Source organism: Bos indicus, chromosome 16, assembly GCF_029378745.1.
Source record: "Bos indicus isolate NIAB-ARS_2022 breed Sahiwal x Tharparkar chromosome 16, NIAB-ARS_B.indTharparkar_mat_pri_1.0, whole genome shotgun sequence".
In the NCBI taxonomy this organism is placed as follows: domain Eukaryota; kingdom Metazoa; phylum Chordata; class Mammalia; order Artiodactyla; family Bovidae; genus Bos; species Bos indicus.
In genome coordinates this window covers 72,647,598-72,668,857 of record NC_091775.1, presented here as the reverse complement: position 1 = coordinate 72,668,857, position 21,260 = coordinate 72,647,598, and the positions used below count along the sequence as shown (strand labels likewise).

General features: G+C 44.0%; 1 long non-coding RNA gene across 1 annotated transcript; it reads left to right on the top strand.

The window, feature by feature from the left end:
• The first annotated feature begins 15,058 nt into the window (after positions 1 to 15,058).
• Positions 15,059 to 20,295, top strand: LOC139176268 (uncharacterized). Its single transcript, XR_011560682.1, has 3 exons — positions 15,059 to 17,107; positions 17,865 to 18,021; positions 19,848 to 20,295. It is a non-coding gene; the product is annotated as an uncharacterized lncRNA (long non-coding RNA).
• The last annotated feature ends 965 nt before the right edge of the window (positions 20,296 to 21,260 follow it).

Below are 21,260 nucleotides of genomic sequence, written 5' to 3'. Positions count from 1 at the left end.
TGCTGTCTAGGTTGGTCATAACTTTCCTTCCAAGGAGTAAGCGTCTTTTAATTTCATGGCTGCAATCACTATCTGCAGTGATTTTGGAGCCCCCAAAAATAAAGTCTGACACTGTTTCCACTGTCTCCCCATCTATTTCCCATGAAGTGATGGGACCAGATGCCATGATCTTTGTTTTCTGAATGTTGAGCTTTAAGCCAACTTTTTCACTCTCCTCTTTCACTTTCATCAAGAGGCTTTTGAGTTCCTCTTCACTTTCTGCCATAAGGGTGGTGTCATCTGCATATCTAAAAGTCCAGTAATTCTACACTTAAGAGGATCATTTATTTATGTAAGGATAATCTCATTTATGAATTACAGGTGATATGTAGTTTAGGATCCATCTACATTATGCTTGTAACTGCATGCTGCTGCTGCTGCTGCTGCTAAGTCACTTCAGTCGTGTCTGACTCTGTGCGACCCCATGGACTGCAGCCTACCAGGCTCCTCCATCCATGGGATTCTCCAGGCAAGAGTACTGGAGTAGGTTGCCATTGCCTTCTCCTCAGAAGCTTTTTATTTTTAACCTTAGGAGGAGGCTATTCTGTGGAGTTAATCTGGTCCCATGCAAAAAAAAAAAAAAAAATCCTCAGATGTTAAAATGTTTTGATTTTACTTTTTATTTTATATTAATCTGTCATATTCAAATTTTATTTTGTAATAAATGATATCACTTATATTAGAATTTTTAAATGAAATCAAATGTCTTTTTCTTGTAGGTAAGCACACCTTAAAATTAATCAAGTTCCAGGTGTGAATATGCATTTCCGGTTTTGCCTTCACTGTGTCAGAAAAAAAAAATTCTGACTAACATTAATGGCTCCTGAAGTCTGAATAATGGGTTGGGCTGATGAGTCAGAGTATGACTGGGGGTCTCTTGCACTCAAACCTTTCATTATCCAAAGTGAAAAGGCTTTTCTATCAATTACTGATCAAATCCTCATTAGGAGCCAAAGAGATTTAAAATGAAAAAGGGGTGTTTAATATTTAGGCAGCACTGGAAATGGCAATAGACACCAAAAAGGGTAGGTGGGAAGTGAGGCTAGAAATGCTTCCCTCTAGCCTGTCTGCTGATTCTAGAAGAAGACAGCCAAGATCTAGCCTCGTGGTAGCTGTAGCCACAGACTGCTCCCATGAGCCCTTGTTATTGACTTTATTTATGCTTTGCATTGAGCTTCAAGGTTTTCCATCGTAAGGTCAGAGTTGACCCTCTCTTAAACTCAAGAGAGACATCTTTCAGTCCCCAAAGTGCCGTTGTCTAAGAGTGAGCATAATCGAGACTACTGGGATTGCATTTCTAGGCATTGCTCAGGTGTCTTCAGATTTGAGAGCCATCCTTTAATGGAAAAACCAGTGTCTGCTAAATTGGGGCAAATGGAGACTGTTTTATCTCTCAACTGCCTCCTGGTATGGAACCAGGAGGAAGATGGACGAGCTGAGTCTAATGGAAAAGACCGCCTGGCTCCCCATGCTGGGATGAAAAGAAGGATGGGCTATTAAGTATTCCTCTCTGTTTCTGTGGCCAGGCTTTCAGTCCCAGCCGACGCGTCTCTCGGAGCAATTATGTGAGCACTTCTAATAGGCATCCCATTCCTGCCTTCCTCCAGTCTGTTTAACACAGTGCTTTCTGATCAATAGTCCCATATATCAATGCTCACATGACACTCTTGTTCAAAACCCTCACTGACTGCCCATTACCCACAAATAAAGGCACACTATTTTATCTAGGTATTTAAGGCATCTTGCATGTGATCTTAACTTGTTTATCTCTCATTCCTCTTCTCCAAGCCTGCTGCTCAAACCAAATTATCCTAAGAAATGATTGCAAGTTACCTAATGGCTCTGTGCCTCCTTTCCCCAATATGGACCAAAATAATATCCTGTATCATTGGGTTGTTGTGAAATAGATGGGTTAATGCATATAAGATGCTTAGGACAATGCCTGGTACATGGAAAGGACCTGTAATGGGTGGCTCCCAAAGGATTTGCCCAATATCCTAATTCCTGGAAACTGTGAATATTCTCCCTTATTTGTGAAAAAGATCCTTTGCAGATATAATTTAAGTTCCAATATATTTCCAGGAGGGGCTTCCCTGGTGGCTCAGCATGTACAGAATCCACCTGCAATGCAGGAATTACAGGAGATGCAGGTTCTTTCCCTGGGTTGGGAAGATCCCCTGGAGGAGGGCATGGCAATCCACTCCAGTATTCTTGCCTGGAGAATTCCATGGACAGAGGAGTCTGGTGGGCTACAGTCCGTGGGGTCACAAAGAGTCAGACGCAACTGGGGTGACTTAGCACGCACGCACATATTTTCCAGAAAAGCAAAAGGAAGATGAGCTTAAACAGACTAATTCTTCTGCTGGGGAGATTCGTGTTGAAATAAGTGGGCTAATAGTCCCATGCCTGAAAACCTTCCCTTACACATACGGAGATGTTGGTTTTCCTGGTATTCCTCACAGTGGAATTATTCCATTATTTGTTCACACATGAGCCTGTTTTCTGTGTGACCCACATAACTCCTTGGATTGGTTGGTGAACCCCTAAACAGCAGGGAGCCAGCTCTGCCTTAAGCTTTTTCCATCTGATGACAATTGTTCTCATGGCTCAGTGTGGATCATTCCTTTTTTCCCTGCACCCACACACACACAGTTTGAGAATTTAAGAGATTGACCACTAATTACTAACGTGATGCCAGACTGACTTTTAAAAAATTCTCCTTATTTGGACATATTTTCAAACTTAGAAAAACTTTCAAGGACACCCCCCCACATACACACACATATCCTTTACCTAGATGCAACTATTATTAACGTATTATCCCATTTGTTTTAGTGTGTGAACTTTCTCTCTGTTTTGAACCATCTGAGGCTAAGTCCCACACATCAGGCTCCCACACATCAGCACTAAATTCAATGTACATCTCCTGAAAATAGGAATTTTCTCAACATAACCACAGGGCATTTTTACCAACTTTATACATGAACATCATCCACATTCCAATTTTGTCAGTTGATCTACTAATGTCTTTTGAAGTATTATCATCACCACCCGCTCCTGCACAGCATCAAGTTTTGGATCAAACGTGCATTTAGTTGTCTTACCCCTTTAACCTCTAATCTGGAACATTTCCACAGCCTTTGTCTTTTATGATGTCGGCATTTTTAAAATAATACAGTTCCCCTTGCCCTTTTTAAAGAAAATAGAACATTCACATATTTTTGTTTTTGTTTATGCATTCTTGGCTAGAATATTGAAAAATGGATATTCTGTCTTTCTAAGGGTATTACAGCTGAAGGCAGACGCTGTCCATCTGCCCTTTATTGGTAATGTAAATTTTTCTCACCCATCAAATTGTTGATCAAATTGTTTACCGTATATAATCTTTTTCTCCCTTGAACTAATAAGAAGTCTCTGGAGAGATACTTTAAAACCATGCGAATATCTTGCTCATTTACATGCTCCCCCCTTACATTTAGCATCTATTGACAGTTTCTGCCTGATCCCATTTTAATTAGTTAATTAATTGCTTATTTAGGGGCTGTGCTAAGTCTTCATTGCCGAGTGCGGGCTTTTCTCTATTTGTGGCGAGCGGGAGCCCCTCTCTAGTTGTGGTTCTTGGGCTTCTCTTGCTGGAGAGCACGGGCTGTAGGGTGAGCAGGCTTCAGTAGTTGCCACTACCAGGCTCTAGAGCAGAGGCTCAATAGCTGTGGTGCATGGACTTAGTTGCTCTGCGCCATGTCGGATCTTACTAGACCAGGTATCAGACCCATGTCTCCTGCATTGGCAGGTGGACTCTTTACCACTGAGCCACCGGGGAAGCCCTGACCCCATCTTTGTTTTGATGATTACCAAACAACTTTCCAACTCCAGTAGTCTCTCTGTGTCTACCAGGCAACTCTCAGTATTCTCTTATGTATGTATGTACTTATCTGTCTATCATCAGTAAGAGCATTCCTGAATCCTATTTTTCCAGTGGTTTATAATTCATCACTCTACTTAATTCTGGTGCTTAATTTGTCCCAGTGTGATTTAGCCAGTGGGACCCCCTTCAAACAGGCTCCTGTGTCATATATTTAACGGAGATTTCTAGATTTTGATTGAAAGGTAAAATACATGACTTTAATGGTTATTTTATGTACCTTAACATAATAAGTCCATTACTCTTGCCTGGAAAAATCCCATGGACAGAGGAGCCTGGTGGGCTGCAGTCCATGGGTCGCTAAGAGTCCAACACGACCAAGCGACTTCACTTTCCCTTTTCACTTTCATGCATTGGAGAAGGAAATGGCAACCCACTCCAGTGTTCTTGCCTGGAGAATCCCAGGGACGGGGGAGCCTGGTGGGCTGCCGTCTACAGGGTCTCACAGAGTCGGACACGACTGAAGCAACTTAGCAGCTGCAGGATAATAAGAAAGAATGTAGTATGGCTAGGTTTTAAGAGTCAAAATAGATCCTGGGTCGAGTCTGGCTTTCTGATTTATTGGCAGTGTTTCTTGGGTAGATTACCTACCCCTTTCTATACCTCAGTTTCCTCACGATAGTATGATAATATTAGAACCTACCTCACAGGGTTGTTTCGAGAACTAAGTGAGATAATGTATGTAAACTGCTTAGTAAAGGAACGGATACATACGTCCTACATACATAGTAAACGGATACATACCTACAATGGCTTGTAGGTCAGTGCCATTATTCTATTGCCTGTATGATACTTTGTACATGGGGTTTGCTTGTCTCAGTTCCTCCTGCTACTTCTTACTGCTAGGAGCCCCCATCCAAAAGTCACCCCGAATTCATATCTATCTGTCCTTTTACAATGCATATCAATTAACAGAACTGTTGAATATTATGGGTCTCCAGGGATGCAGAGATGATCTCGCCCCACTTCCGTTTTGTTGAAAAGGAGTCGTCTGAGACCCTGAGACGTTAGATAGCTTGTTCCAGGTCACCCAGGAAGAGAGGAAGAGCTTGGAAGCATGGTCAGTCTTCAACTATAGACCCTGTAGGCCGTCGCCCATATCTACCATATCAAGAGCAACATTTATGGACTTCCCTGACAGTCCGTGGTTAAGACTGTGCCCTTCCACTACAGGGGGCCTGGGTTCTATCCTTGGTTGGGGAAATACTGTGGCAAAAAAAAAGTAACATTCATTTGGTTTCTTTTCCCAGTCAAAGGGTATTATTCAAAGCATCAGTGGGAAAGTATCTCATTTTCTGTATGACTCATCCTCGTTCCAAGATTAACTAACATGCTCCACTTTCATTCTTGGCCTCCCACTCAGTTTCACATCCAGGCAAAGCCCTAAGAGTCTCCTTGTCCTCTCTGCCCCCACTGCCCTCCCCATCCTCTCCCCTCCCCAGCTGTGCTGTTACCTCCTGGCCCCAGACTGTCCAACCATCCTCAGATTCCTCTGACCATTTTTGTTGGACTCTGGTTTAAGAAAAGCATGTCTTCCTGAAATACCACTCTGAGCTATGTTGAAAATAGACTAAAGAAATAGACTTACATTGAAGCAGATGTACAGGGACAAGTGTTTGTTCATATGCTTCCAACATTCCAGTAAGGTCCCAGCATTATAGCAAAAAGCATGCATTTCTGGACATATACATTTTATTTCAACCTCCTCCAAAAAGAAAAAAGAATTAAGGATTCTTCTGATGTGTTAGGATATTGTTGAACCAAGTAGAACTGGGAATAAATGTGTCATTAGCTGAGGCTTGGGGGATCTTTTTATTGTGCCAAGATTTTCAGTTTGGGGTTTGTTTTCTGAAACACGCTCTGACCTGCGTAAGTTGATCCTGCTTACATCAAAATGCTAGTAAAAATGCTGAAATATTTACCGATAGAATGCTACGATGTCTGGGTTTCCCCACAATCCATGATGTGGGGAAAGTGGGTCGGGGTATAAAGGAAGCAAGATTGGCCATGAAATGATAAGTGCTGAGTACACAGGGATTCTGTATCTTTCTATGTGACTGAAATGACCTATATTGAAGTCTTTAAATACTAGTTTAAATTTTCATAGTTTGCTTTCTACCCCACCCCCCATTTATTTCTATTTGTTTGTTTGCTTTGCTTCTCCCAAATCTGCCCTCTCTTGAAAGCGATCTCTGGCCATGCACCCTTTAGTAAAAGCTTTCTGAATATCTGACTACTTCCTTAATCCACTAAAGCACTAATACCATTTTAGCACCCTAAATGCGTGAGTTAAGACTGTAGCCCCCCAGCTTGGACACTTTTTAAGGGCAGGGACTAAACCTGATACTTTGGGATAAAGCCTGCACTGCATGGCCTAAACCTGGCCTCAGTCAGTGCTTCCTAACTGATGGACATGCTTGTTGGCAGATTGGTGAAAAGTGTTACAAAAAGTGTCAATGTAAAGAGCAGTCTATTGATTTGTCATATATATATTTTTTCTTTAAAGCTCATCTCCATAGAGTTTACAATATCTCGTTTCACCTTTAGGGAGAATTGGCTTAAGAAAAATTCTCCTTGCTATCGAAGCCTTTCAAGTTAGGCAGGGATTCAAGAGCAACTAGTGAATAGTTCACCCCCAAAGGAGACTTAACGAAATCAAATCCTAGGCGTGGGAATAAACCTCGAACTCTGTCTGTCTCCTGCTGCACAGCCTAATGGAAGGAGGCAGGAGGGGGAGAACATATCAAGAAAGAAAATGTCAGTTTTAAAGCTTTCAAACTTTGCCCTGGGAGCCATCTCGGAACCATCTCATTTTAGGCTTGTCTGTGCTGGTTTAATGCAGGGTGAGAGCCAAACTCAAAGGGCATCTCGTGGAGCTGCACTTTATTAGTTCCCTCACACACACTGGCCTTTCAAAGTCCTCAGAACTGGTGCTTTTTCAGAGCAGGGGAAGAGCCCCTGCAAAGTTGGAAAGAGTCCAAGTAAAGTGCCCCTTTCCCCCACTGGGGAGCACAGCGAAGTCACCCCTGTGTTGAGACCGTCTCCTGTCTGTAAGTCTTCCTGGGAAGGATGAGCCACAGCCGCCCTCTGGATCAGATCTGACTTCAATAATAGCCCTCAGAGTGTGGAAGACCCATTCCATCTGCCTAACCTGAAAGCCGTCACTCCGCAGTTTCCAAGGCTGTGGATACCGTCTCTTACTATCTTCTGTCTTCGCGTTCTCACTGATTCGCCTTCAGCCTTCTCTTCTCCAGGGAAAATAATCCTTGAGGATGAATCAGGAAAGTGCAGTTGCCTGGCATTCAGCCAAAGTATAAAAGAGCCAAAAATACAGACCAGTGTGCCTTTGGTGGCGGAAAGCTCCCTACAGGGTTTCTCTGAGTGAGTCTTTCAAGACTGTCCTAGAGCCGACTCTTCAATAGAACAAATGAAGCCTTACATTAGAGAAACCCTGTTCTCTCCATGAAACACTGGTTGGGATGATAGAAAGAGTTGCAGCAAGAGAGTGTTCAGTTAGACTTAAGGAAGAACTATAGGGAAGAACAAACTCGAACCCAGAAGTGAGGGGGCGTTAAGAAGCCTATGCCCCTAGACAGTCGTTAGTCTTGGACGGTTCTGCTGGTCACCTGCAGTGAAGCAAGTGAGCCAAATGACCTCTTGAAATCCCTTCCAGCTTTTGTGTCCTTTGATTCTAGAAACCCGGCAAGTTTCCCTTCTGTTGGATTGTACTCTGAACTCCATGTGAGTGACCTTGGCTGGGCTTTAATCACTCAGTCTCTAGATTTCCTGAACTGTAAAACAGTTGCAAGTGGTGGCAAGTCCAAGGGGCCAGGGAGCTGTATGACTTGCAGCTGCCAGATTTCTTCTAGCAAGGTGGCACTTTTGAGACAGTTGATAGCGCTGTGTGGCTGAGTCCCAGCAGATAGGCCTGGCGGAGAGAGGTTGATGGAAGCTTTCCGGGGTATCCAAAGGATGTTTTTCTCTAGGAGTAAAGAAATTTTAGTGCACTCTTAAGTGTGCTGTGAATAGGGGACCTTCTTTCTCTGAAAGAGAGCTCTGAGGCATTTACATTCTCTCCCCCCAACACCCTGAAATGCCTTCTAACTACAGCATGAGTTAAACACAGGCATGATGCTGGGTGTGTACTATCTCTCAACTAATACTTTCTTCGTTGTTAAATTTTGGCTGCACAAGTCTCCCTTGTAGCAAGAGGGCTCTTCACTGGAGGGCACAGGCTTTCTCCAGCTGCCAAGGCAGGCTCTTCAGTTAAGGCGCACAAGCTTAGTTACCCTGTGGCACGTGGGATCTTTTCGTTCCTCGACCAGGGATCAAACCCCAGGCCCCCTGCATTGGGAGTGCGAAGTCTTAGCCACTGGACCAGCAGGGAAATCCCTCAACAAATTCTTTCTTGACTGTTGTGGGGTGTGTCTCCTGCATTCAATGAAAATGCCCACATTCAAACCTGGGGCCTAGGAAAGGCCAGCAGCAGACAGAACCCCCTGGGTGTGATTGCACACGTGGTGATTCCTCCTCAACAAAGACTCTGAGCCGACCGTGGCTTTGAGAGCCAGGCTTTGTAAACGAGTGACCACAACCACAAACCACGGGGCATTAAGGGTTCATATACCGGGGTTTCCCTGGCACACTGGTGGTTAAGACTCTGTGCTCCAAATGCAGGGAGCAGAGGTTCAATCCCTGGTCATGGAACTAAGATGGTCACACGCCCCGCAAGTTTCATGTACAGAAAGAGGAGGAGATGTGTCTCACATTTCCCCGTCTTGTCTACCACAGTGGAATACAAAGGGCCAGTGGCCTTGTCTTTGGAAATGAGGGACAGATTTGTCTGGCAGCTGTTACCCAAATAGCACAGGTCCGTCTGCTTGGCAGAGCTAGAAGTCACTGATCAGTGCTCCCAGGGGCAGACTGAAGCCACACTCCACTCTCCAAGGTGGCCCTTCGAGTAACGGAAGCCAACCAGGCAGTTTGGGTAAGAATGCCCGTGTGTTTGTGCTTCTACTTACATAGTAGAAGGAGCAGTGGGTCAGTCAGGAAACCTGGCTGCTAGGCCTGGCTTTGACCAATAGTCCTTGCTGCCTTAGACAAGTGGCTTTCTCTCTTTCCGGGTCTCAGGTCTCCATCGGCTAATTTAGAGACTCATCGGTGTAATTCAGACGCTGAAGGTCCCCCCGCCCTCTCACACCCAGACCTACAGGATCAGTCTCCAAAGGGGAGGACTGGATACGTGAAGCCTGCCGAAGCTCCCCAGGAGGTTCTGACGTCCCACCAAGGAAGGGACCACTGTACTGAGACTGGTTCTCCAGGCCTGAGAGGATAGAGGAAGCCAGCGGGTAGCTCCCACAGTGGACAGTGTAGCCCTTAGCCAGTTTAGGTCTCTCCATCTCCAGGTGCGATCAGGAGGCTCACTGCCTGTTTGTGCAGTTTCTCCCGAAGTGTTTGGGATTGGTTTCAAAAGTTTATACTGTCTAATGAAAATGCTGGTGCACTCAAGCCTTGAATACATTAAAAAATAATGAAGATAATTCTGTAATTACCAGACATGACCTCACGAGTTACCCTTATCCTCATGGAATCTGCTGAGGACGCTGCTTCTCCCCTTCTGGATATGTGATCTACAGCCTCCTAAGTTCTCTTACAGGGACCTCTGAGAGAGCCATCTGGCTCAGCTAGATACGTTGAAAAGGATTACACTCCCCACAAGTTTCTCATCTGAGCAGTTTCCTTTGAAGGTATTATGCACGTCTGTGGGTGGCGAGATGAAGGAAGCATTTGGCCAGGAAGCCCAGGAAGGCCCAGACCCTGTCCTCTGGCCACCAGCCCCTCTCCATGAGGTCACCCACGCTCAGAGAGCAAGGTGGCAGCAAAGACTGTGACTCGGGGACGTGGGCCCCGATCAGTCCCCAATGTGGAGCCAGTAGTCTAGGCTGGGCCGAGCCCCTGCAGAACCCCTTCGACTTAGGCATGAGGCAGCTTCTTCCTTTATCATTTTTCCATAAGTGCACCCCCAGGTCTAGATCTCACCAAGTCCAGAGGAGAGGAAAGTCCAGGCAACAAGAGCACAGGGACAACCCTGTTGGCTAAGACTCTGCACTAACAGCGCAGGGGGCTCAGTTTCGATTGCTAGTAGGGAAACGAGATCCTACATGCTACAGCTAAAGGGGGCTTCCCAGGTGGCGCTAGTGGTAAAGAATCTGCCTGCCAATGCAGAAGAGAGAGAAACACAGGTTCAATCCCTGGGTTGGGAAGATCTCTTGGAGAAGGAAATGGTAACCCATTCCAGTATTCTTGCCTGGAGAATCCCATGGACAGAGGAGCCTGGTGGGCTATAGTCCATGGGGTCACAAAACGTCAGACACTACTGAAGCGACTGAGCACTCACGTACACCGCAACTAAGACACAATGCAGTCAAATAAATAAAAAATTAATAAGCTAAAAAAAAAAAAAGGCACAAGGAGCAGGACTCCGGGGCAGAAGGGTGTTTGTATCACTACTAGGACCGCCCAGCCCAGGCCTCCCAGTCTGCAGCCATTCTGACTTGACAGACAGCTGGAAGAGTCCAAAGAAGGAAGGCCAGTGACAGTCAGAGAGAAGGTAGACACTACTTCTAGCAAGAGGGAGTGTCCATAGACAGAAAGAAATGATGGCCTACCTTCTGCTTAGAGGACGCTGGGGTTGAGCTCCCACCAAGAGTGCCCATCCTGTTAAGGTCAGAGACTGTGGCTTCCTCCCCTGTTCTCCCAGGATCAGCATGGTTATTAGCACATGGTGGATCCTGCATATTATGAGCTCAGTGTGTCTCTCTAAATTATGAGCTCAGTGTGTCTCTCTAAAACTCGTGTATTGCAGTCCTAACCCCAGTGTGATAGGATCTGGAGATGGGGCATTTGGGAGGTCATAAAGGTTAGATGAGGTGTGAAGGTGGGGTTTTTATGTCTCTTATAAGAAAAGACACTGGAAAACTGCTTTCTGTCTCAGCAGGCAAAGAGAAGAAGCTGTGGGAGCACACAGCCTGATGGTGGCCCACAGGCAAGCCAAGAGTAGATGCCTCTTGCAGCAGTTTGAGAACCACTTGCTTTCAAGCCTACCTTGTAGCAGTTTGATCCTGGACTTCTAGCCTGCAGAATTGTGAGAAATAGATTTCTTGTTTAAACCATCCAGTCTATGGTATTTTGTTATGGCAGCCTAGGCTAAGACAGTGCTCCACACATTTTAATTGAATGACTGAAAGATTGAACAAAAGAACAGGATTTTGGTTTCCTTGAAGGTATAGTAGAATGAGTATCATACCACATCCTCTGAGACGCAAAGGATGCCCAACTCAAACAGGCTTGAGCAAAACTGGAGAATGTATTGGTTCATGCAAGTGAGAAGTCCAGGAATTTACCTTGGAGCGCAGCTGGACTGAAAGGCACCAACACTGTCTTCAGGAATGTTTCTCTTTCCATCTGTCTGCTCTGTTTTGTTCTGTGTTGACTTCGTACTCAGCAGGATTTCTCCAAGCTTCTCTGTGACCAGCTTAGCAGCCCCAGCTGAGAGCAAGTATTCCATTCCCAGGGGCTTCCCAGGTGGTGCTGGTGGTAAAGAACCAACTACCAATGCAGAAGATACAAGAGATGTGGGTTTGAACCCTGAGTCAGCGAGATCTGCTGGAAAAGGGAATCACTACCCAATCCAGTATTCTTGCCTGGAGAATCCCATGGACAGAGGAGCCTGGTGGGCTACAGTCCGTGGGGTCACAAAGAGTTGGACATGACTGAGGCAACAGCATGCACACACATCATTGCATTCCTAACAACTGCCACAGAAGTCCAGTAGTTGACTCTCATTGGACTGACTCAGGACACACACACCTCCTGAATCCCTCGTGGCTAGAGGGGTGGAAGGTGTGGGTGGGTGATGTGCTCTTCCATGGGGGCTGTAGGGTCAGCCTCACAGGAACCTCTTGGCTTTCCAAGAGGGAGGGTAGTTTCCCCAAAGGCAAACCAGGCCCCTTACCTGAAGAAGAAGACTGGAGACTGCTCAGGCAAAACAAACATGGAAACAGCATGTTGTGTGTGACTGTTATGGGTTAATATGGATAGTAAAGCCAGAAATTAAGATTTTTTTTATTCATTGCTGTTAAAATTAATATTGTGGTTAATTTGCTTTAGTTGAAAAAGTTGGAAATGTGAAAATGAAAACATGCTTGAATTTCAATCAGTGTGCTTGAATTTTATACTAAAGTCTTATCCAACAGTATCCTTTTAAACATAACTTTTATCTCTTTATGCAAATTATACATTATAAAAAATTTTTCAGAAAATATAGCAAAGTACAAGGAAGAAAATGACAATCCCTTATAATCCTAAAAAATACTAACTACTAAAATTTTCTTCGGAAACTTCCCAATCATTTTTAAGTTTTTATTTATTTACTTTTGGTGGCACTGCATCTTCGTAGTTGCACGGGCTTTCTCTAGTTGCAGAGAGTAGAGGCTACTCTCTAGCTGCAGTTTTGGGGCTAGTCATTGCTGTGGCTTCTCTTGTTTGGGGGCTTCCCAGGTGGCACAGTGGTAAAGAATCAGGCTGCCAATACAGGACACACAGGAGACCCAGATTTGATCCCTGGGTTGGGAAGATCCCCTGGAGGAGGACATGGCAACCCACCCCAGTATTCTTGCCTGAAAAATTCCATGGACAGAGGGACCTGGCAGGCTACAGTTCACAGGGTCACGGAGTCAGACACGACTCAGCACGCACACATGCTCTTGCTGTGGAGTGCAGGATCTAGGCCCTCGGGCTTCAGTAGCTGTGGTGCACGGGATTATTTGCCCTGAGGCATGTGGAATTTCCTGGTCCAGGGATCGAACCTGTGTCCCCTGCATTAACAGGTGGATTCTTATTCATGGTGACACCAGGGAAACCCCCCAGATTATTTTTAATTTTATATATGTGTTATGTACCATGCAATCTATTTTACAGAATGTACTTTAAGAAGCATATTTGAATGTTGAACATTTTTTCATGTTTATAAATATCTAAATCATTGTTTTTAATAACCACACAGTATGATATTCATTTAACCAATTGGTGGACGCTGTTTCCAATTTTTCCCTATTAGAAGCAATGCTCCTGTGGACAACTTTGACCATATAGCTTTACACACTTGTGAGATTATCTCTCCGTGATAAGTTCTAGAAGTGAGCCTGCTGTGACAAAAGGCACAGGTAGTTTTAATTATGGTGCATATAAAAAATTAGCTGTTTATGTCTTTTGCTTATTTATCTATTTTATTGTTGATTTAGGAAAGTTCTTTACATATTAAGGATATCATTTGGAATTAAAATTTCTAGAAACAGACCCTGAGACAGATTGCCACGAAAGAGTTTATTGGGGAGTTCCCTTGGGATCAAGACCTAAGAGAGGGTGTAAAAAAGCAGGAGTGGACAGAAGGCCCCACTTAGCTGACCCCATGGGGAGCTCTTGAGCTGGAGTGGCCTTTCACAGTCTGTCTTGAGGCAAGAGGGCCAGTCTTCATACTCCTTTATCAATCAATCACTGGATGAGAGCTGCCCTCAGGGAGTGGGTATGGCCATGCAAAGTGGCTGTCTTCAGCTGAGGACAGCTGTAGGAGAGGAGCCTGCTGCTGCTACTGCTGCTGCTAAGTCGCTTCAGTTGCTTCAGTCGTGTCTGACTCTGTGTGACCCCATAGACAGCAGCCCACCAGGCTCCCCCATCCCTGGGATTCTCCAGGCAAGAACACTGGAGTGGGTTGCCATTTCCTTCTCCAGTGCGTGAAAGTGAAAAGTGAAAGTGAAGTTGCTCAGTCATGTCCGACTCTTACTGACCCCATGGACTTAATAGTTATTGTTTGCTTGTTTTACTGCTTTAAAAAATGTTGTATAGAGTCATATCAATTTGGGTTTTATTTCTTTATGGTTTCTGACTTTTATACCATTCTTTAAAAGTCCTTCCCCACTCCAGTATTAATAAAAAATATTCATTTTCCTCCACTAGTCTCATTTTTGTTCCCATTTAAATCTGTAATCATTCTAGAGTTTATTTTGATTCAAGGAGTAAATTAGGTATCTTTCATAATGATAAGGACTAATTTTCCTAACACCATTTATTAAATAATGCAGCTTTTCCCCATGGTTTTTAAACTGCCATCTTTAGCAAAACTAATTAACTATTTATGTTTCACTTCTAGTTCACTATGATGTTCTATTGATCTGTCCATACTTGTACTAGTATAGCACTGGTCTATTTGATTTTATATTTCAGTTATCATACAGTGAAACCCACCCCACAGTTCTGAGTTTCGCCCAATGCATGGAGTTGTGTAACCATCACAATCAAGATAGAGGAGTTCCCTCATTCCCCAAATTCCTTCATGCTGCCTTTCTGCAGTCAAACCTCACCTTTCCCTTTAGCCACTGGCAATCACTGATGTGATTTCTGTCCCTGTTGTTTTGCCTTTTCCAGAATGGCATATAAGTGGAATTTTTCAGCACGTAACCTTTTGAGGCTTGCTTCTTTCATTGAGCATAATGTTCGTACAATCCTTCCCCATAGTTGCACATATCGACAGTTCCTTCCATTTTACTACTGAGCCGCAGTCCATTGTACAAATATGCCATAGTTTGTTTATTCATTCCCCAGCTGAGAAACATTTGAACTGTTTTCAGCTTCTGATGATGAATAAAGGTGTTGTCAATATTCAGTACTAGGGATCAAATCCACCCCCTCATTCCCTCCACCCCCCGCAACCAGTGGAAGCAAGGAGTCTTAACCATATAGACCACCAGGGAAGTTCCAGGGTCATACTTTCAGCTACCACATACATACCTGAACATCTTAATGCATATTCATATATGAAAAGGAAAGTGACTCCTCCATTACCTTATTATTCTTTTTAATCTTTTCTTTTTCTCTTCTTCTTCTTCCTTTATATCCCATTAGGATATCGGCTTGAGTTACATTGAATTTGCTGATTTGCATAGAAAGCCACCTATTTTAGGTCATGTTACCTCCAACCAGGGCTTCCCAGGTAGATAAGTGGTAAAGAATCCACCTGCCAATGCAGGAGACGTAGGTTCAATCCCTGGGTGGGAAGATCCCCTCCTGTAGGAAATGGCAAGCCGCTCTAGTATTCTTGCCTTGAAAATCCCATGGCCCGAGAAGCCTCATGGGCTACAGTCCATGTGGTTGCAAAGAGTTGAACTCGACTGAGCGACTGAGCGCACATACACACCTCGTAACAAGGCAACAAATTCTGATGAACAGACAATTTGTAACTTTGCTAATTGTTCCACTGTTACAGACGAGAGCAAATACCTCTACCCTTAAAGTACAGGTACAACCAAGTCATTTCCTTTGTATGCAAGCCAGCAAGACCCAGGTGGGCCTCATTCCTCTAGATCAGGTGAGCAGAATCAGTCGGTAGAGTACCCTGGAGTCAGGTCACCAGAAAAGCATAGGTGATCCTCAGAAGCACCACTGATTGTTCTCAAGGGTAGTCCATCCTCTAGAATCTCCTCACTCTGACACATAAATCAGCATAAATCACAGAGAAAGTGCATCCCAGTAGGACGCTGGAATTTCCAGGTGGGAAGAGTCCTGGAGAACTCCCCAGGCTCCTTGCTTGGAGACAAGATTATATTTGAGACGCGAGGAACAAACATTCTCTGACTTCCTTCAACGGTTATTTCCAATAGGTATCAACCCTCACCATCTGTGTCTAAACCAAAACTTTTGTTTGCAACACATTTCTTCCTCACCTTTCCTTGACAAGACAGTAGCTAACTCTTGCAAAACTAGAACTGCTTGTTCAAAGCCAGCCCTGAGCGTGGTGCTTTCATTAGGGAAGGCGATGGTAATTATGTTGTTTACCCACTTAGGCATATTGGATCTCAGCCACCTCAGGGACTTCCTTTTAATTTGTTTGTCTCCTTTTGTTAATTGGATAAGATCAGTGAAATGAGGTGTCTCTTATGGAAGTGTCTGCTCACTGCAAATACACCAGTGTGGGATTCTCTGGGATTTGCCAATAGTAAAGAGATACAGAGAAGAATCCACACTTTTTTTTTTTTTAAGATTTTATTTATTTATTTATTTTTAATTTTATTTTATTTTTAAACTTTACAATATTGTATTGGTTTTGCCAAACATCAAAATGAATCCGCCACAGGTATACATGTGTTCCCCATCCCTAAACCCTCCTCCCTCCTCCCTCCCCATACCATCCTTCTGGGTCGTCCCAGTGCACCAGCCCCAAGCATCCAGTATCGTGCATTGAACCTGGACGGTGACTCGTTCCATATATGATATTATACGTATTTCAATGCCATTCTCCCAAATCATCCCACCCTCTCCCTCTCCCACAGAGTCCAAAAGACTGTTGTCCATCAACAGATGAATGGATAAGAAAGCTATGGTACATATACACAATGGAATCCACACTTCTCACCTGCCCATTGCACTGAAGAAAGCACAACTGCTACTCTATGTCAGGAAATAATCCGTTTCTTTTAAGGGCTCACAAGGTGCTCTGATTTCCCAGTGTTTTAATCCATTCCATGTTTTTCAACCTACAGCAGTAATCGGTCTACAGCATGGTTATCAAGTAGGACATTTATTCAGCCATCTATGACTTTATCTTTTTTGGGCTCCAAAATCACTGCAGATGGTGACTGCAGCCAGGAAATTAACAGACGCTTACTCCTTGGAAGGAAAGTTATGACCAACCTAGACAGCATATTGAAAAGCAGAGACATTACTTTGCCAACAAAGGTCCGTCTAGTCAAGGCTATGGTTTTTCCAGTAGTCATTATGGATATGAGAGTTGGACTATAAAGAAAGCTGAGTGCAGAAGAATTGATGCTTTTGAACTGTGGTGTTGGAGAAGACTCTTGAGAGTCCCTTGAACTTCAAGGAGATCCAACCAGTCCATCCTAAAGGAGATCAATCCTGAGTGTTCATTGGAAGGACTGATACTGAAGCTGAAACTCCAAAACTTTGGCCACCTGATGCGAAGAGCTGAATCATTTGAAAAGACCCTGATGCTGGGAAAGATTGAAAGCAGGAGAAGGGAACGGCAGAGGATGAGATGGTTGGATGGCATCACCGACTCAATGGACATGAGTTTGGGTAAGCTCCGGGAGTTGGTGATGGACAGGGAGGCCTGGCATGCTGCAGTCCATGGGGGTCACAAAGAGTCGGACATGACTGAGCGACTGAACTGAACTGAATGCTTTGATTCAGCCCTGGAGTTGAATTGAGCACCTACTTTGGGTTGGAAGTTAGAGAGTCCTTGATATTCAGGTTATTTATGATTGGTTAGAAACTATAGTTTGGAGATTAAAAATGAAGGCTCTGAAGTGAAGCCAGGGATGGAGCCCAGAAAGAGAAGGAGAATGAAGTCCAGTTTCATACATTCTTGTTAATCCAGCTTCTAAACTGTGTGAGCATGAAGCTCAGCCTTGCTGGCTACAGCAATGGACAGCAGGCATTCCTGCCTTTGTTTTAAAGTCTCCTTGCCCTGAGAGCTGATTCATTCTGAGGTCATAAAGCATTTATCTTCCAAAACAGTGTGTTAATATCTAATTGTGCAATTAAACCGGACCTGTCTAGTTCTGCTTTCCTTGAGTTAAATGTGTTCATTCAGCAGAAATGAAAAGGATAAATACAAACAAGTCTTTTTTTTTTTTTTTTTCTATTTCAATGTGCAAGGAGGGGATGGGTGATAATAAAACAAGAAAGGCCACTTGGAAACTATTAAATGACATCCTTTGTGTTTGCACAGCATATTCCTCTGATTTTGATGCCATGATGTCCATAGGAAATAGGTTAATACATGCTTCCATGTTGCCAGTTTACAGATTCTTTCTTTTCTTTTCCTATTCAGGGTCCCAAACTGCCCTTCCCCTTAACCCTCACCTGACAAAAATAAGTACTCGAATATGCTCTATATCATAGCTTGTTGTGGACATCAGCCTTAAGAGTCAAGTTCTCACTGGTGCCTTCCTATGAGAGAAGAAACCTGGGCAACTGGAAAATAGTTGGTAAGTCATCAAAGACCACTGCTGCTTCCTCCTTTTGATATTTTGTTTTTGAAATCTTAGTGGATTTTGAAGCCTGGGATATATGAAAGTCTTAAAAACAAAATACAATTATGCTTCAGTTAACTAGGATCAGTGGGAGTTCCAAGGGGTAGCTAGGAGGAGGCAATGATTTAATTATCCCACAATATTTTTTGATAGCCACCTCTCGCCATGCCAAAGAGCCATGCAATCTGAGCAGAATCAGCACGCTTGCTGTGTGAACATGATTTCAAGACAAGCTTCCAGCCTTCCTTCCCGCAGACTGCCAGACCTTAAGTCTCTCCCTTAAGAGGAAACTATGAATAGAAACAATGACTAGAAAACCATACAAGAATGTCCTCCTAGTAACTGAAGTTTATTGAGTTATCTAATGGTTAACCAGAAAAGCTTATTTGTTTTAGGCTTTGTAGTAGAAAACCATACTTATGTGTTTATTCAGTTCTTGCTTTAGTAGCTAGAACAGCCCTAACACATGTTTGTGAAACGGAGCCAAGTCTGATAGCCCAACCCTATTGCTGTTGCAGAGGAGGCATTCAACAAATGTTTGATAATATAATTAACTAATAAGGTAGGGAGTGAAACAAAGACAGTGTTTAATTAGTTCACTAGTTTTCTCTAGTCTTGTCTTTATGTAACTGACATGAGGCATAAATTACCTGAACATAATAAAAAGATATAAATTTTTATAAGCCCCATTGCTTGGACTCTATAAGCTTTCAAGGCATTCCTTATTGCTTAGGTTCATTTAAAGTCATCATTCTTTTGGAAGAGATATTGTTTATAGAAATATTTACATTCAAGAAACCTCCAAAGATGTCTCAGGGGCCCAAAAAAGACAATAGGTGTGAGTCAGAAAAAGAAGTGGTCATCAAATATTCCTCGAGCTTCTGCTGTGTGCCAATCTTGGAGGGTTCATTGGTGAGCAGAACAAACATGGGCCCTGCACTACAGAGGTGCAACTGAACATAATATAAACATAATTACAATTCAAAATCTGGTTCTAGTGGCCACCTAAGTGGGATTAGGGGGTGCTAATTTAGTTAGGAGAATTGGAGAGATCTCTTTGAAGAATAACATTTAAGTGAGAGTTGCTACAAGAATAGGAATTAGTTAAGGCAACAAATATTGTCAAGTATTCCCCATAGGGCTTCTCTGATAGCTCAGTTGGAAAAGAATCCACCTGCAATGCAGGAAACCTGGGTTTGATCCCTGGGTTGGGAAGAGCCCTTGGAGAAGGGAAAGGCTACCCACTCCAGTATTCTGGCCTGGAGAATTCCAGACTGTATAGTCCATGGGGTTGCAAAGAGTCGGACATGACTGAGCAACTTTCACTCACTCACTCATTCCCCATAAAGGGATCAGTCTACGAGAAGATCATGAGGGAGGAAGAAATTTGGTACATCCTGGGAATTTTACAAAGCACAGAAATCAAGAGCGAGGTAAGGCAGGGCCAGCTCATGCAGGCCTTGTGGGCCACTTGTAGGGGACTGTTCATTGCCTTTGATGCTTCCAGTTCCCTCTCTCCGTCCCCAACACCACCCTGAGCATGTTCCCTGGAGCTGCAGGTGTGGCTGCCAGCCTTTACAGCGAGGAGCTACACGGGATCTGATCCCACCCCCAGCTCAAAGAGTGGCTCCTGATTGGCCCAAGCCAATCAGTAAAACAGCATTGCTCTAGTGAGTCTTATTGGGTTAGGAGTGTTCACATGATCTTAAATGGCCCAATCAGATTGCAGAGAGAAGTTTAGACTCCTTGACGGAAAAACCTTCGCTCTTCTGTCCTTCCAGATACTAAGCCAAGGGAGGAGTCTACCCTTACTTAGATGCATCCAGTCCCAAGTGCAGCAGAGAAGAGAAGTGGACAGAACCTGGAATCTAAGGAACATTACTGAGCTGCCCAAATTCAGCCTGAACTCATCCATGTTTCCTTGTTGGTTAAGATCCTTGAATTTACCAATTATTTCTTTCTTTCTTTCTTTTTTTTTTTTTTTTTTTGCCAAACACCGTGACTTTCTGTATTTGAGGATCTTAATTTGTAAAACTATGCTAATGTATCTCACACTTGCCTCAAATTTAATTGGTTTAACAGCATTTAACTGAGAATGATTGTAAGATCAATTTGACATGTGTTTTGTCAAGATGTTCTTGTTTTTCAAAATTGTATTGGCTATTCATGAACCTTTTAATTAAAAGTAAAATTTGAATCAGAAAGTAAATTTCCATCGGAAAAAAATTCTCAAATTTACTCTTCCCTTAGTGTCCCTTGTTTGGACACTACCATCCTAGCTGCCCCATCTCTCTGGTAAATCCTTTGCTGTGTTCAGTCGCTCAGTCACGTCCGACTCTTTGCCACCCCATGGACTGTAGCCCACCAGGCCCCTCTGTCCTTGGGACTCTCCAGGCAAGAATCCTGGAATGGGTTGCCTTGCCCTCCTCTTTTCTTTGCTGGATCTCCTTAAACCGTGATTGTTCCGGAAGTTTCCTCTGAACTCCTCTCCACATTTTCTCTCTGGGAGATTTCACCATTCCTATGGTTTCCCTCTTCACTTAAGGGTCTGCTCACCAAGTGTTAACATTTCCTTATGACATCTCCACGTGACTGACAGTACAGTTTAAACACCTCCAGTACCCTCGCTGGTAATGCAAATAAGTTCTACACTGAAGTAGTTTCTCTTTAGAATCCACAGCTACTCCTGATTTCCCGACTTCAGAAATACTTCCTCAAAATGTATATAAAGAGCCAGTGGGTGTCTTCTAGAGCCCAAGAACAGGAAGTACAAGCAGAATGCTGACAGCCTTCAGGGATCCAGGCCGAGGCTCCCAGGCACATTCTCGGAAGCCCTATCTGCATTGGTTATGTGTTTCTTCATACTGCAGACTTCTTCCTGTGCTCCTTGGTCCGTGTAGAAGAATGAGGCCAGTAGCAGGTCACAAACTCGCCTCTCCTATCTTCAACCTCCCAGAGAGAGACAGACTTCACTTTCTCAGTTCTAGCGCCAAGCTGAGGCGAAGTTCTGATGGCCCCACCCCAGGTCAGGTGCCCCTAGACAGGGCCGGTATGTTAGCGCAGTGGTCTCCACAGCGACTGTGGAGGGATGCTGGGAGAGGGCAATTCCCAGAAGGAGGGAAGTGTCCATTGCTAGAAATGGGAGGAGGGCTAGGCCACCAAAATGATGGGGCTCCAGGACAAGGGCTCCTCCC